At 45.4% G+C, this 12,277-nt stretch overlaps 1 protein-coding gene across 2 annotated transcripts in view; it reads left to right on the plus strand.

Moving 5' to 3' along the window:
* IL34 (interleukin 34) overlaps nucleotides 1–12,277 on the plus strand; it is a 43,654-nt gene that overhangs the window by 11,130 nt on the left and 20,247 nt on the right. The window lies entirely within an intron of this gene.

Below are 12,277 nucleotides of genomic sequence, written 5' to 3' on the forward strand. Positions count from 1 at the left end.
AAGAACTGTTGCAGTGGTCATTCTATAAAGCCTAAAACCCTGTGTTATCCCCTCTACACTCCTCTCCTGTACACACTACCCACTGTCATACCTTCTATACTTCTCTCCGGTACATATTGCCCCCTGTCATACCCTCCGCACTTCTCTCCTGTACACACAACCCCCTGTCATACCCTCCGCACTCCTCTTCTGTACATACTGCCCCCGTGTCATACCCTCCGCACTCCTCTCCTGTACATACTGCCCCCGTCATACCCTCCGCTCGCCTTTCCTTTACATACTGCCCCTGTCATACCCTTCACACTTCTCTCCTGTTACTGTACATACTGCCCCCTGTCATACCCTCCGCACTCCTCTTCTGTACATACTGCCCCCGTCATACCCTCCGCACTCCTCTTCTGTACATACTGCCCCCTGTCATACCCTCCGCACTTCTCTCCTGTACACACAACCCCCTGTCATACCCTCCGCACTCCTCTTCTGTACATACTGCCCCCTGTCATACCCTCCGCACTCCTCTTCTGTACATACTGCCCCCTGTCATACCCTCCTCACTCCTCTCCTGTACATACTGCCCCCGTCATACCCTCCGCTCGCCTCTCCTTTACATACTGCCCCCGTCATACCCTTCACACTTCTCTCCTGTTACTGTACATACTGCCCCCTGTCATACCCTCCACACTCCTCTTCTGTACATACTGCCCGCTGTCATACCCTGCGCACTTCTCTCCTGTACACACAGCCCCCTGTCATACCCTCCGCACTCCTCTTCTGTACATACTGCCCCCTGTCATATCCTCTGCACGCCTCTCCTTTACATACTGCCCCCGTCATACCCTTCACACTTCTCTCCTGTTCCTGTACATACTGCCCCCTGCCATACCTTCCACACTCCTCTCCTGTACATACTGCACCTTGTTATACCCTCCAGACTCCTCTTCTGTACATACTGCCCCTTGTTATACCCAACACACTCCTATCCTGTACATACTGCCCCTTGTCATACCCAACACACTCCTCTCTTGTACATACTGTCCCCTGTCCTACCCTTCACACTCCTCTCCTGTACATACTGCCCCCTGTCATACCCTCCACACTGCTCCTCTGTACATACTACTCCCTGGCATACCTTCCACAATCCTCTCCTGTACATACTGCCCCCTGTCACACCTTACATACTCCTCTCCTGTACATACTGCCCCTTGTCATACCTTCCACACTCCTCTGCTGTACATACTGCCCTCTGTCATACACTCCACACTCATCTCCTGTAAATACTGCCCCCTGTCATAGCCTCCATACTCCTCTCCTGTACATACTGCCCACCATCATACCCTTCACACTCCTCTCATGTACATACTGCCCCCTGTCATACCCTCCACATTTCTCTCCTGTACATACTGCCCACTTTCATACTGTCCACACTCCTCTCCTGTACATACTGCCCCCGTCATACCTTCCACACTCCTCTCCTGTACATACTGCCCCCTGTCATACCCTCCACAATCCTCTCCTGTACATGCTGCCCCCTGTCATACCTTCCACACTCCTCTCCTGTACATACTGTCTCCTGCCATGCCCCCCACTCTCCTCTCCTGTACATACTGCCTCCTGTCATACCCTTCACATTCCTCTCCTGTACATACTCCCCCTTTCATACCCTCCCCACTCCTCTCCTGTACATACTGCCCCCTGTTATACCCTCCACACTCCTCTGTACATACTGCCCCCTGTCATATCTCCACACTATTCTCCTGTACATACTGCCCACTGTCATACCCTCCAAACTCCTCTCCTGTACATACTGCCCACTGTCATACCTTCCACACTCCTCTCCTGTACATACTGCCCCCGTCATACCCTCCACACTCCTCTGTACATACTGCCCCCTGTCATATCTCCACACTCTTCTCCTGTACATACTGCCCAATGTCATACCCTCCACACTCCTCTGTACATACTGCCCCCTGTCATATCTCCACACTCTTCTCCTGTACATACTGCCCACTGTCATACCCTCCAAACTCCTCTCCTGTACATACTGCCCACTGTCATACCTTCCACACTCCTCTCCTGTACATACTGCCCCCGTCATACCCTCCACACTCCTCTGTACATACTGCCCCCTGTCATATCTCCACACTCTTCTCCTGTACATACTGCCCACTGTCATACCCTCCACACTCCTCTCCTGTGCATACTGCCCCCGTCATACCTTCCACACTCCTCTCCTGTACATACTGCCCACTGTCATACCTTCCACACTCCTCTCCTGTACATACTGCCCCGTCATACCCTCCACACTTCTCTCCTGTACATACTGCCCCCTGTGATACCCTCCACACGCTTCTCCTGTACATACTGCCCACCGTCATACCTTTCACACTTTTCTCCTGTACATACTGCCCCCTGTCATACCCTCCACACTCCTCTTCTGTACATACTGCCCACCGTCATACCCTCTGCACTCCTCTTCTGTACATACTGCCCTCTGTCATACCTTCCACACTTCTCTCCTGTACATACTGCCCCCTGTCATACCCTCCACACTCCTCTCCTGTACATACTGCCCACTGTCATACCTTCCACACTCCTCTCCTGCACATACTGCCCCCTGTCATTCTCCACAATCCTCTCCTGTACATACTGCCCACTGTCATACCCTCCACACTCCTCTCCTGTACATACTGCCTCCTGTAATACCCTCCACACTCCTCTCCTGCACATACTGCCCCCTGTCATTCTCCACAATCCTCTCCTGTACATACTGCCCACTGTCATACCCTCCACACTCCTCTCCTGTACATACTGCCCCCTGTCATTCTCCACAATCCTCTCCTGTACATACTGCCCACTGTCATACCCTCCACACTCCTCTCCTGTACATACTGCCTCCTGTAATACCCTCCACACTCCTCTCCTGCACATACTGCCCCCTGTCATTCTCCACAATCCTCTCCTGTACATACTGCCCACTGTCATACCCTCCACACTCCTCTCCTGTACATACTGCCCCCTGTCATTCTCCACAATCCTCTCCTGTACATACTGCCCACTGTCATACCCTCCACACTCCTCTCCTGTACATACTGCCTCCTGTAATACCCTCCACACTCCTCTCCTGCACATACTGCCCCCTGTCATTCTCCACAATCCTCTCCTGTACATACTGCCCACTGTCATACCCTCCACACTCCTCTCCTGTACATACTGCCCCCTGTCATTCTCCACAATCCTCTCCTGTACATACTGCCCACTGTCATACCCTCCACACTCCTCTCCTGTACATACTGCCTCCTGTAATACCCTCCACACTCCTCTCCTGTACAAACTGCCAACTGTCATACCTTTCACACCCTTCTCCTGATTATGGTACTCTTTAATCTCAAGCTTTACCACAAAACTATACACATAGCTTCTACTTCTTGAATATTTTTTCTGTATATAAAACATTTATTTGGGGTAGTTTCTGATATCCTCACCCTTCTCTTGGACTGACAGTTTTTCTTATAAAATGAGACTTCTCATCCATCTGACCTTCCTATAAGCAGCAATGGCTGAGAACATGTGACTTGTCTATATACGAGTCACATGTTCTCAGCCATTGGAATATTGCTATAGGCAGCAATGCCTATATTGCTGCCTATAGTTTAATGGTCTGTCTGCATATTTGGAATGTATATATTACAAGTATGCAGACAGACCATTAAACCCGCCAGCCACACCTGATGATTGATGGAGGTTTCATCACACAGATTTACGTATGTTCCCTGTACACAATCTCCATAAACTTTACTTTTGCAGGCACTGGTGTTGTTGTGAATTCCCCAGTGCACATGGAGGGGCATGGAAAGGCGAGGTCAGGTGCACAGATACAAAAAAGGGAGGCATAATATACAGTATACTGTATGTATAAATATCTCTAACAGAATTAAAAAAAATAGGGGGTTGCAACATACACAAATTTTATTTAAATGTTTATCAGAAGATAACGTTTTAGATTGGCTAGTTTCGGGCAACAAGCTCTTCATCAGGATAAGAAATACGGATACTTTCTCGGCCTGATGAAGGGTTTGTTGCCCAAAACTCTAGCCAAACTGTATTTTTTTTTGTCTGATGGTAATTTACATAAATTTTATGTATACTGCATACATTTTTCAATTTTGCTATATAATGAGCCTGGAAGGCGGTGTGCATCAGCTATGATAGTCGCAGGTGCTGTCTACCCTTTGAATTTATAAATATCTCTATATATAAATCAATGCTCATTATATCCAGTATATATTCTGTATATTGAATTCTATTTCTGTTACTTTTTTTGTTAATTTTTTATGAACTATAAGACGTCAACCAACGTTCTTACATTAACCCTTGAGCCTTGCTCCTTTGGCTCACAATTTATGTATATTGTTCCTAGCTGGCACGAGGCCTCATTTTATAAATTCAACTAACAATACAATGTATTGTTTTTCTTGTCTGCCTCGTGATCAGTTTTCACCATTCGGTTCCCACTGTAGAAGGAAAACAGAAATGGGAATCTGCCAAACTTCCAGTATAAAGCCATTATTCAATTCTATCATTATAACGAGACCTCCACACGGCAATCCAATGCTTCCGGTATGATTGTTTTCAGTCTGGTCTTTTGTAGATTGCATTGTGCTGAGTAAATTAAAAATTGACCAGATATATATACCCTGTACACTATATTACCAAAAGTATTGAGACACCTGCCTTTACACGCACGGGAACGTTAATGGTATCCTAGTCTTAGTCTATTGATTTCAATAGGCAGGGGGCGCTTTAGGAGCGGTGTATTCACTGCTCCTGCAGCGCCTCAAAGATTTATTTTAATTTTAGTTATCATGATATAAAATAATGAATGTAGGGGCCTTTTGGTGGGTGTAATTTTTTTATTTTTTTTGGGGGGGGGGGCTGCTTTTCATTCTTGGTTTCAGGCAGCACCATGTCTTGGGCCAGCACTGGTAGGGTTCAGTATTGCTTTGGCCCACCCTTTATAGCTATAGCAGCTTCAACTCTTCTGGAGAGTCCATTCACAGGGTTTAGGAGTGTGTCTATGGGAATGTTTGACCATTCTTCCAGAAGCGCATTGGTGAGGTCAGGCACTGATAGGGGCAAGAAGGCCTGGCTCACAGTCTCTGCTCAAATTCATCCCAAAGGTGTTCTATCGGGTTGAGGTCAAGTTCCTCCACCCCAAACACACTCATTCATGTCTTTATGGCCCTTGCTTTGTGCACTGGTGTGCAGTCATGTTGGAACAGGAAGGTGCCGTTCCCAAACTGTTCCCATAAATTTAGGGACATGGAATTGTCCAAAAAATCTTGGTATGCTGACGCCTTAAGAGTTCCCTCCAGTGGAACTAAGGGGCCAATCCCAACCCCTAAAAAACAACCCCACACCATAATCCCCCTTCCACCAAATGATTTGGACCAGTGCACAAAGCAAGGCCCATAAACATGGATTAGCCATTTTGGGGTGGAGGAACTTGACTGGCCTGCACAGAGTCCTAACCTCAACCCAAGAGAACACCTTTGAGATGAATTAGAGTGAAGACTGCGAGCTAGGCCTTCTTATTCACATCAGTGCCTGACCTCACAAATGCTCTTCTGTAAGATTGGTTAAACATTCCCATAGACACACTCCTAAACCTTGTGGACAGCCTTCCCAGAAGAGTTGAAGCTGTTATAGTTGCAAAGAGTGGGCCAACTCAATATTGAACCCTACAGACTAAGACTGGGGTGCCATTAAAGTTCATGTGCGTGTGAAGGCTGGTGTCCCAATACTTTTGGTAATATAGCGAATTTCTTATTTTATCCATTTGAATTTTAATGCACGTGCAGCCTTGTACAACTGTTTTCAATTGGTACAGATAAAGAGGAGATCCGGGAACATTTTGAATGATTTTTCCATGACAGTCAGAGGGGTCGGTGACCCTACTAAACCTTACATGGTGGTAACATTCCAATACATGAGACTTCCTATATATCAAAGAGTCTGATGGAAGAGCAGTTCAACCAATCAGATCCTCCACCAGCTGCGTACAGAGGATTAGAAGATAGACATTTATTGAGGCTGTTCAATTATGTAATACAATTACTAGCCACTTTATTAGGTACACCTTGCTAGTACCGGTATTGCCTTCAGAACTGCCTTAATTATTTGGGGCATAGATCCAACAAGGTGTTGGAAACATTTCTCAGAGATTTTGGTTCATAGTGACATGATCGCATCACGAAGTTGCTGCAGATTTGTTGGCTGCACAGTCATGATGCAAATCTCCCGTTCCTCCACATCCCAATTGTGCTCTATTGGATTGAGATCTGGTGAGTGTGGAGACCATCGGAGTACAGTGACCTCATTGTCCAGTGGTGAGATGATTGGAGCTTTGTGGCATGGTGCATATGATTGTGGCATGGTGCATATTGCTGGAAGGAGCCATCAGAAGATGGGGACACTGTAGTCTTAAAGGCAATAATACTCAGGTAGGCGTGTATATAAATTGAAATTGTTCTCAGTCCTCCAATCATATGCAAGCAATGCCCCCTTTTTTTTTTCTTCCTTTGCATATGACTGGATATTCAAGAAGAACGCAGCTTCACCTTTTCTACTAAGCCCCATTAACATACATTTTGCTAAGCAAACCAGTTCTGCTCTTTTAGCAAAAGACTTGCTATTCAGAGCTGATACTTTTCTACCTTCAGACACTTTGATAAATACAGTCTATTGCTTTGCTGAGCAGTTGAGTGCAGCTTATTGGTCTCTGGCATTGGGCTTATGGCGTGGAAGGGAATGACCCCCTCGCCTCTCTCTGTGCCACGAAGACACATCAGGCAGATCTTGGCACCACTGATAATGCTTGCGGAGGAGGAATAATATTCAGTTCAGCTGGAAAATATAAAAATTTTCGATGAAAACATTTGGTGAATAGATTTGGGGGAATTTCACAGGAAATAAAAACATTGGTCTGTAAAGTTCCCCCAGCTGGGGTATTCCAGGGAAGACAGGTGTTGTCAGTACATGAGAGGAGTCATCAGGTGGGGGTGCAGACAGAGCGGGTGCTGATGACGGGTGTTGTGGTGTCCTAGCCGTGTGCCCTCATCCTGGGGTCAGCCTTTGTCACAAGAAGCTGGGTGATATCTGAGTCACAGTAAACTAATTGCCGGGAGGATCTCCATGGAATCAGATGGTCGGACTTTTCACACTGCTAATGACTTACCCTCCGAGCCGGGTCCCTTTCCCAAATCATTTCCATGTCTGCTATTGTCCTGGTTACATTTTATCTGTATACAGTGCCTTACTTCATGTATATATCAGTTTATTCTCATTTTAGCTTCCCTGTCAATCTATTTCCTATATAATATTATTATTATATAATAGAACAATAATATATAATAGAAAAAGTGCACTCCAGGGCTTCAATTTTACAACTTCAGGGCTCATTTAGCCACTCAGCTCAGTGGCCGGTGTGCAGTGCAATTCCACTGAGATCAATGCAGCCATAATTATCACAGAGTCCAGCGGATTGCACAGTTTCCTTTTTTTAACAAACTTTTTTATTTTTTTTTATTGTTTACTTTTTATTGATTTTTATGTTGAAAAATTACATAGTCATAAATTAATATAATATAGCAGATAATACAGAGAAAGAAAAGCTATTATTGCTTTATATTTCCTTTCCCACGCACCCACCCCATCTAGTCCCAATCCTCTACCAGACACCAACCAATCCTAAATTATGAAAATCTAGTTACCCGTTGTCTAACAATAACAATAATGTCAAAAAAGACATCTCATAAAATTTAAATAGCCGGCCGTGCGGTGTTAGGCAGTGGATTGCCTCGCATTGCACTGCACTGATAAAAAGTACTGCATGCAGATGCGGCTGGTGCTCAATTTATGTGGAGGATGGTGGCCTGTGGCCCCCACCCAGCCGGCCAACCACCCCCCCACCCCGGCGCTCCCATCGCCGCTCCCCCCCGCTCTATTGATCGCCGCTTTCCCCGGTCGCTCGATCGATCGCCACTTTGCTTACCAGGCCCCCCAGCCAGCCCCACACTTGCCCCATCAAGGTCACGGCTTCAGAGGCTTCCCCTCCCACCGCATCTCCTGCCCCCTGCATCTCCTCCTGCGCGGTGGTGGTCGCTTCTCCTCCCGGGCCAATCAGGACTTGGGACTCGCGGCCATACCTCCCAACTTTCTGAGATGGGAACCAGGGACACCTATTAGCAAAAAAAGTATGTAGGCTTAGGACACACCCCCTCCCACACCCCCTTAGAGCAGAATTGTACAAAAAAAATATTGGTTAAACCCACTAAGAGGTTTTTTTTATTTTTTTTATCGCTACTATTCCTTTAGTTTGGCTTTTGGAATTTACAAATTCAGCAATTTAGACATTGGATAAAAGGTTTATCACTGGGAAACACTTTTTTGGAAGATAAAAAGTTTATTATATATACAACTTTATAGATCAGACCAAAATGAGGGACAAATGAGAAGGAAAGAGGGACAGAGGGACATCGCTCGAAATCAGGGACAGCCCCTCGAAATCAGGGACAGTTAGGAGGTATGCTCGCGGCCAATCGGGTCTTAGGAATCCCGGCCAATTGGGACTCAGGACCCGCTTCCTGATTGGCCGGAAGGAGAAACAGGAAGACATTAGTGAAAATGTATTTGCTAATGTCACACAAGTGGGTGGACTGCGCCCGGACCCCGCCCTTTTTGTTCCATTCGTTTTTATTACATTTTCAAAACAGCATGCAGAACATTATACCTAGATATTCATCAGAAGATTGTTGAACCAAGGATGCGGGATACAATATGATCAGTGGCCCTTATCAAATGAATATTAACAAAATATAGCAAGAAAGGTTCTATTTTGGCTAGAGAGACTTCCTTGTCCCCTGATAGCATCCTACAAAACCATATATTCCCCCCTCCCCCTCCCTCCATCATTATGGAAACCAGGCCCACCCTTTTTGAAGCCAGTTAGAGCCTTACTCATGTGTTTCCAAAAGAAAAAAAAAACATTAAAAGCCATGCGCCCAGTGCCCTGCATGTAGATTATGGGCTGGGTGCATGGATTAGGGGGGACTGCGCCCCATATGAGTGGCCGCCACTGACTGCATTCACTACTATTTTTCAGTGCACCATGGCTGCACACCAGAGCAGCACAATGGACTGAGCCAGTGTTAAACTCATGAGTGTTACTCATTGTAACACTTAGCCCTTGTACACACGGTCGGAGATTCCGATGGAATGTGTCCTATTGGACCGTTTTGTCGGATATTCCGACTGTGTGTGGTCTCCATTGGACTGTTTCCATCTGAATATCCGATGGACCAACTTTTCCAACTTGCCGGTAAAATTTTCCGACAAAATGCTCCGATCGGACATACTCCGATCATGTGTAGCCTACTCCGACGGACAAAGTGCCACACATGCTCAGATCAAATTCCTAGACCAAAGCTATTGGCTACTAGCCTGAACATAGTCCAGTCGTAATGAAATAAGATCATCACGTTATGTACAATCGGATTTTCCGACAACTTTGTCCGACTGTGTGTATGCAATAGTTTCGGACAAAATTCATCAGACAAAATCCAACGGATTTGGTTGTCAGAATGTCCGACCGTGTGTACAAGGGCTAATAATGAGTCCAGTGGCAACCTGTGAAGCTCTGGTGAACTCCATGTCCAAGAGGGTTAAGGCAGTGCTGGAAAATAATGGTGGCCACACAAAATATTGACACTTTGGGCCCAATTTGGACATTTTCACTTAGGGGTGTACTCACTTTTGTTGCCAGCAGTTTAGACATTAATGGCTGTGTGTTGAGTTATTTTGAGGGGACGGCAAATTTACACTGTTATACAAGCTGTACACTCACTACTTTACATTGTAGACAAGTGTCATTTCTTCAGTGTTGTCACATGAAAAGATAGAATAAAATATTTACAAAAATGTGAGGGGTGTACTCACTTTTGTGAAATACTGTATATATATATATATACATTTTTGCACTTCTGTTTGTTAAAAGCAATATTTTTCTTTGTTAATAAAAAATCTTTTTTTTTTTTTACAAAGAAAAATGTATTGATAAAGACATTTTTTTTTATTTATAAAGACATAAGCTCTAATGAGCAGGGCCCTCTGATTCCTCTTGTGTCAAATTGTAATGTAACTGTAATATCTGCCTTAATTTTGTTAAGTGCTGCACAAACTGTTACCGCTACATAAATCCTGTATAATAATAATTATATATCTCAGTGGCTAAATCTGTGTCTGTAGTGCATGTTCAAACCTTAATAGCATAAATAATAATAGATTTTACTACAACAGTAGTATAGGACTTTGGCAATTCTAGAGAAATGCTTAAAGAGTGTGATGTTTTGTAATAAAAACATCTTTGCCATTCTGAAGCTTCTTCCCTCCAACCACTTTGCATATTATTTTATTCATACTGTGATTCTGTACTTGCCAAATATGCTGCAGAAATCTCCCTCCACTAAGTCTGGCTGCAGCCTTTTTAACTATGGGCAGCTGAAGCGGCTGCTGGTTCACTTCCTGGATTTACAGAGGCACACCTCCAGCTCTGCAGCCCTGAAGCTTTCATTGGTCCTCTTATGACTCATCCCCCCTCCCTTCCTGGCAAACGCTCACGAGAGAGGGAGAAGTGAAGAAGCGTCACACCAAAGGGTAATATGCTGTTCATATACTACCCTAGCCTGTCTATATACTACCCTAGCCTGTCCATATACTACCCTAACTTGTCCATATACTACCCTAGCCTGTCCATATACTACCCTAGCCTGTCCATATACTACCCTAACTTGTCCATTTACTACCCTAGCCTGTCCATATACTACCCTAGCCTGTCTATATACTACCCTAACTTGTCCATATACTACTCTAGCCTGTTCATATACTACCCTAGCCAGTCCATATACTACCCTAACCTGTTGATATACTATTCTAGCCTGCCTATATACTACCCTATCCTGTCTATTTACCACCCTAGCCTGTCCCTATACTACCCTAGCCTGTCTATATACTACTCTAACCTGTTTATTTACAACCCTAGCCTGTTCATATACTACCCTAGCCGGTCTATATACTACCCTACCCTGTCCATATACTACCCTAACTTGTCCATATACTACCCTAGCCTGTCCGTATACTACCCTAGTCTGTCTGTATACTACCCTAACTTGTTCATATACTACTCTAGCCTGTTCATATACTACCCTAGCCTGTCTAAATACTACTCTAACCTGTTCATATACAACCCTAGCCGGTCCATATACTACCCTAACCTGTTCATATACTATCCTAGTCTGTCTATATACTACCCTAGCCTGTCTATTTACCACCCTAGCCTGTCTATTTACCACCCTAGCCTGTCCCTATACTACCCTAGCCTGTCTATATACTACTCTAGTTTATAAACAACCTGTCTATATACTACCCTAGCCTGTCTATATACTACCCTAGCCTGTCCATGTACTACCCTAGCCTGTCTATATATACTACCCTAGCCTGTCCATGTACTACCTTAGCTTGTCTATATATACTACCCTAGCCTGTTCATATACTACCCTAACCTGTCCATATACCTGCGGACCACAGCTGGCGTGAGGAAGCGAGCTGGTGCCACCACTATTTGTCTCCAGGCCAGGTCCAGAGGCGCTGGTGCCGGCCTGCGGACCACAGCTGAAGAAATAGGTGGAGAAGTGCTGCAAAAATGTCAGGGGCAGAGCCAAAGCAAAATTATGTTTCTCCAAGGGTGTCAAAAATCCTTGCACCAGCCCTGCTTTGCTCTCTTTCTCAGTCTGTGCTCCCCCATACACACCTCTCTCGTTTACTGTGTTACAACCAGTTATCTTTGATGAGCCATTTACTAACCTGACAGGAGATTATACAGTATCTTACAGTCCAGACATAGGCATGCACACAGGGTGTGTCAGATGTGCCTGGGCATACCCTAATCACCCCGTGTGGCACAGTTTCCCGCTGTTGCCCGGCACCCCTCCTCTCCCGCTGGTTGTTGCTATGGGCACACAGAGGGATGTTTCAGGATGGAGATTGGGGGAAGGGGTCAGTAAATTACATATACCATCCTCTGCCCTACTGACACCGGCCACTGCCCTACTGACACCATACACTGCTCTACTGACACCATCCACTGTTCTACTGACACCATCCACTGCTCTACTCACGCCATCCACTGCTCTACTGACACCATACACTGCTCTACTGACACCAT

Source organism: Lithobates pipiens, unplaced genomic scaffold (genome assembly GCF_037356315.1).
Source record: "Lithobates pipiens isolate NorthernLeopardFrog02 unplaced genomic scaffold, aLitPip1_a1.2 Scaffold_10, whole genome shotgun sequence".
Lineage (NCBI taxonomy): Eukaryota > Metazoa > Chordata > Amphibia > Anura > Ranidae > Lithobates > Lithobates pipiens.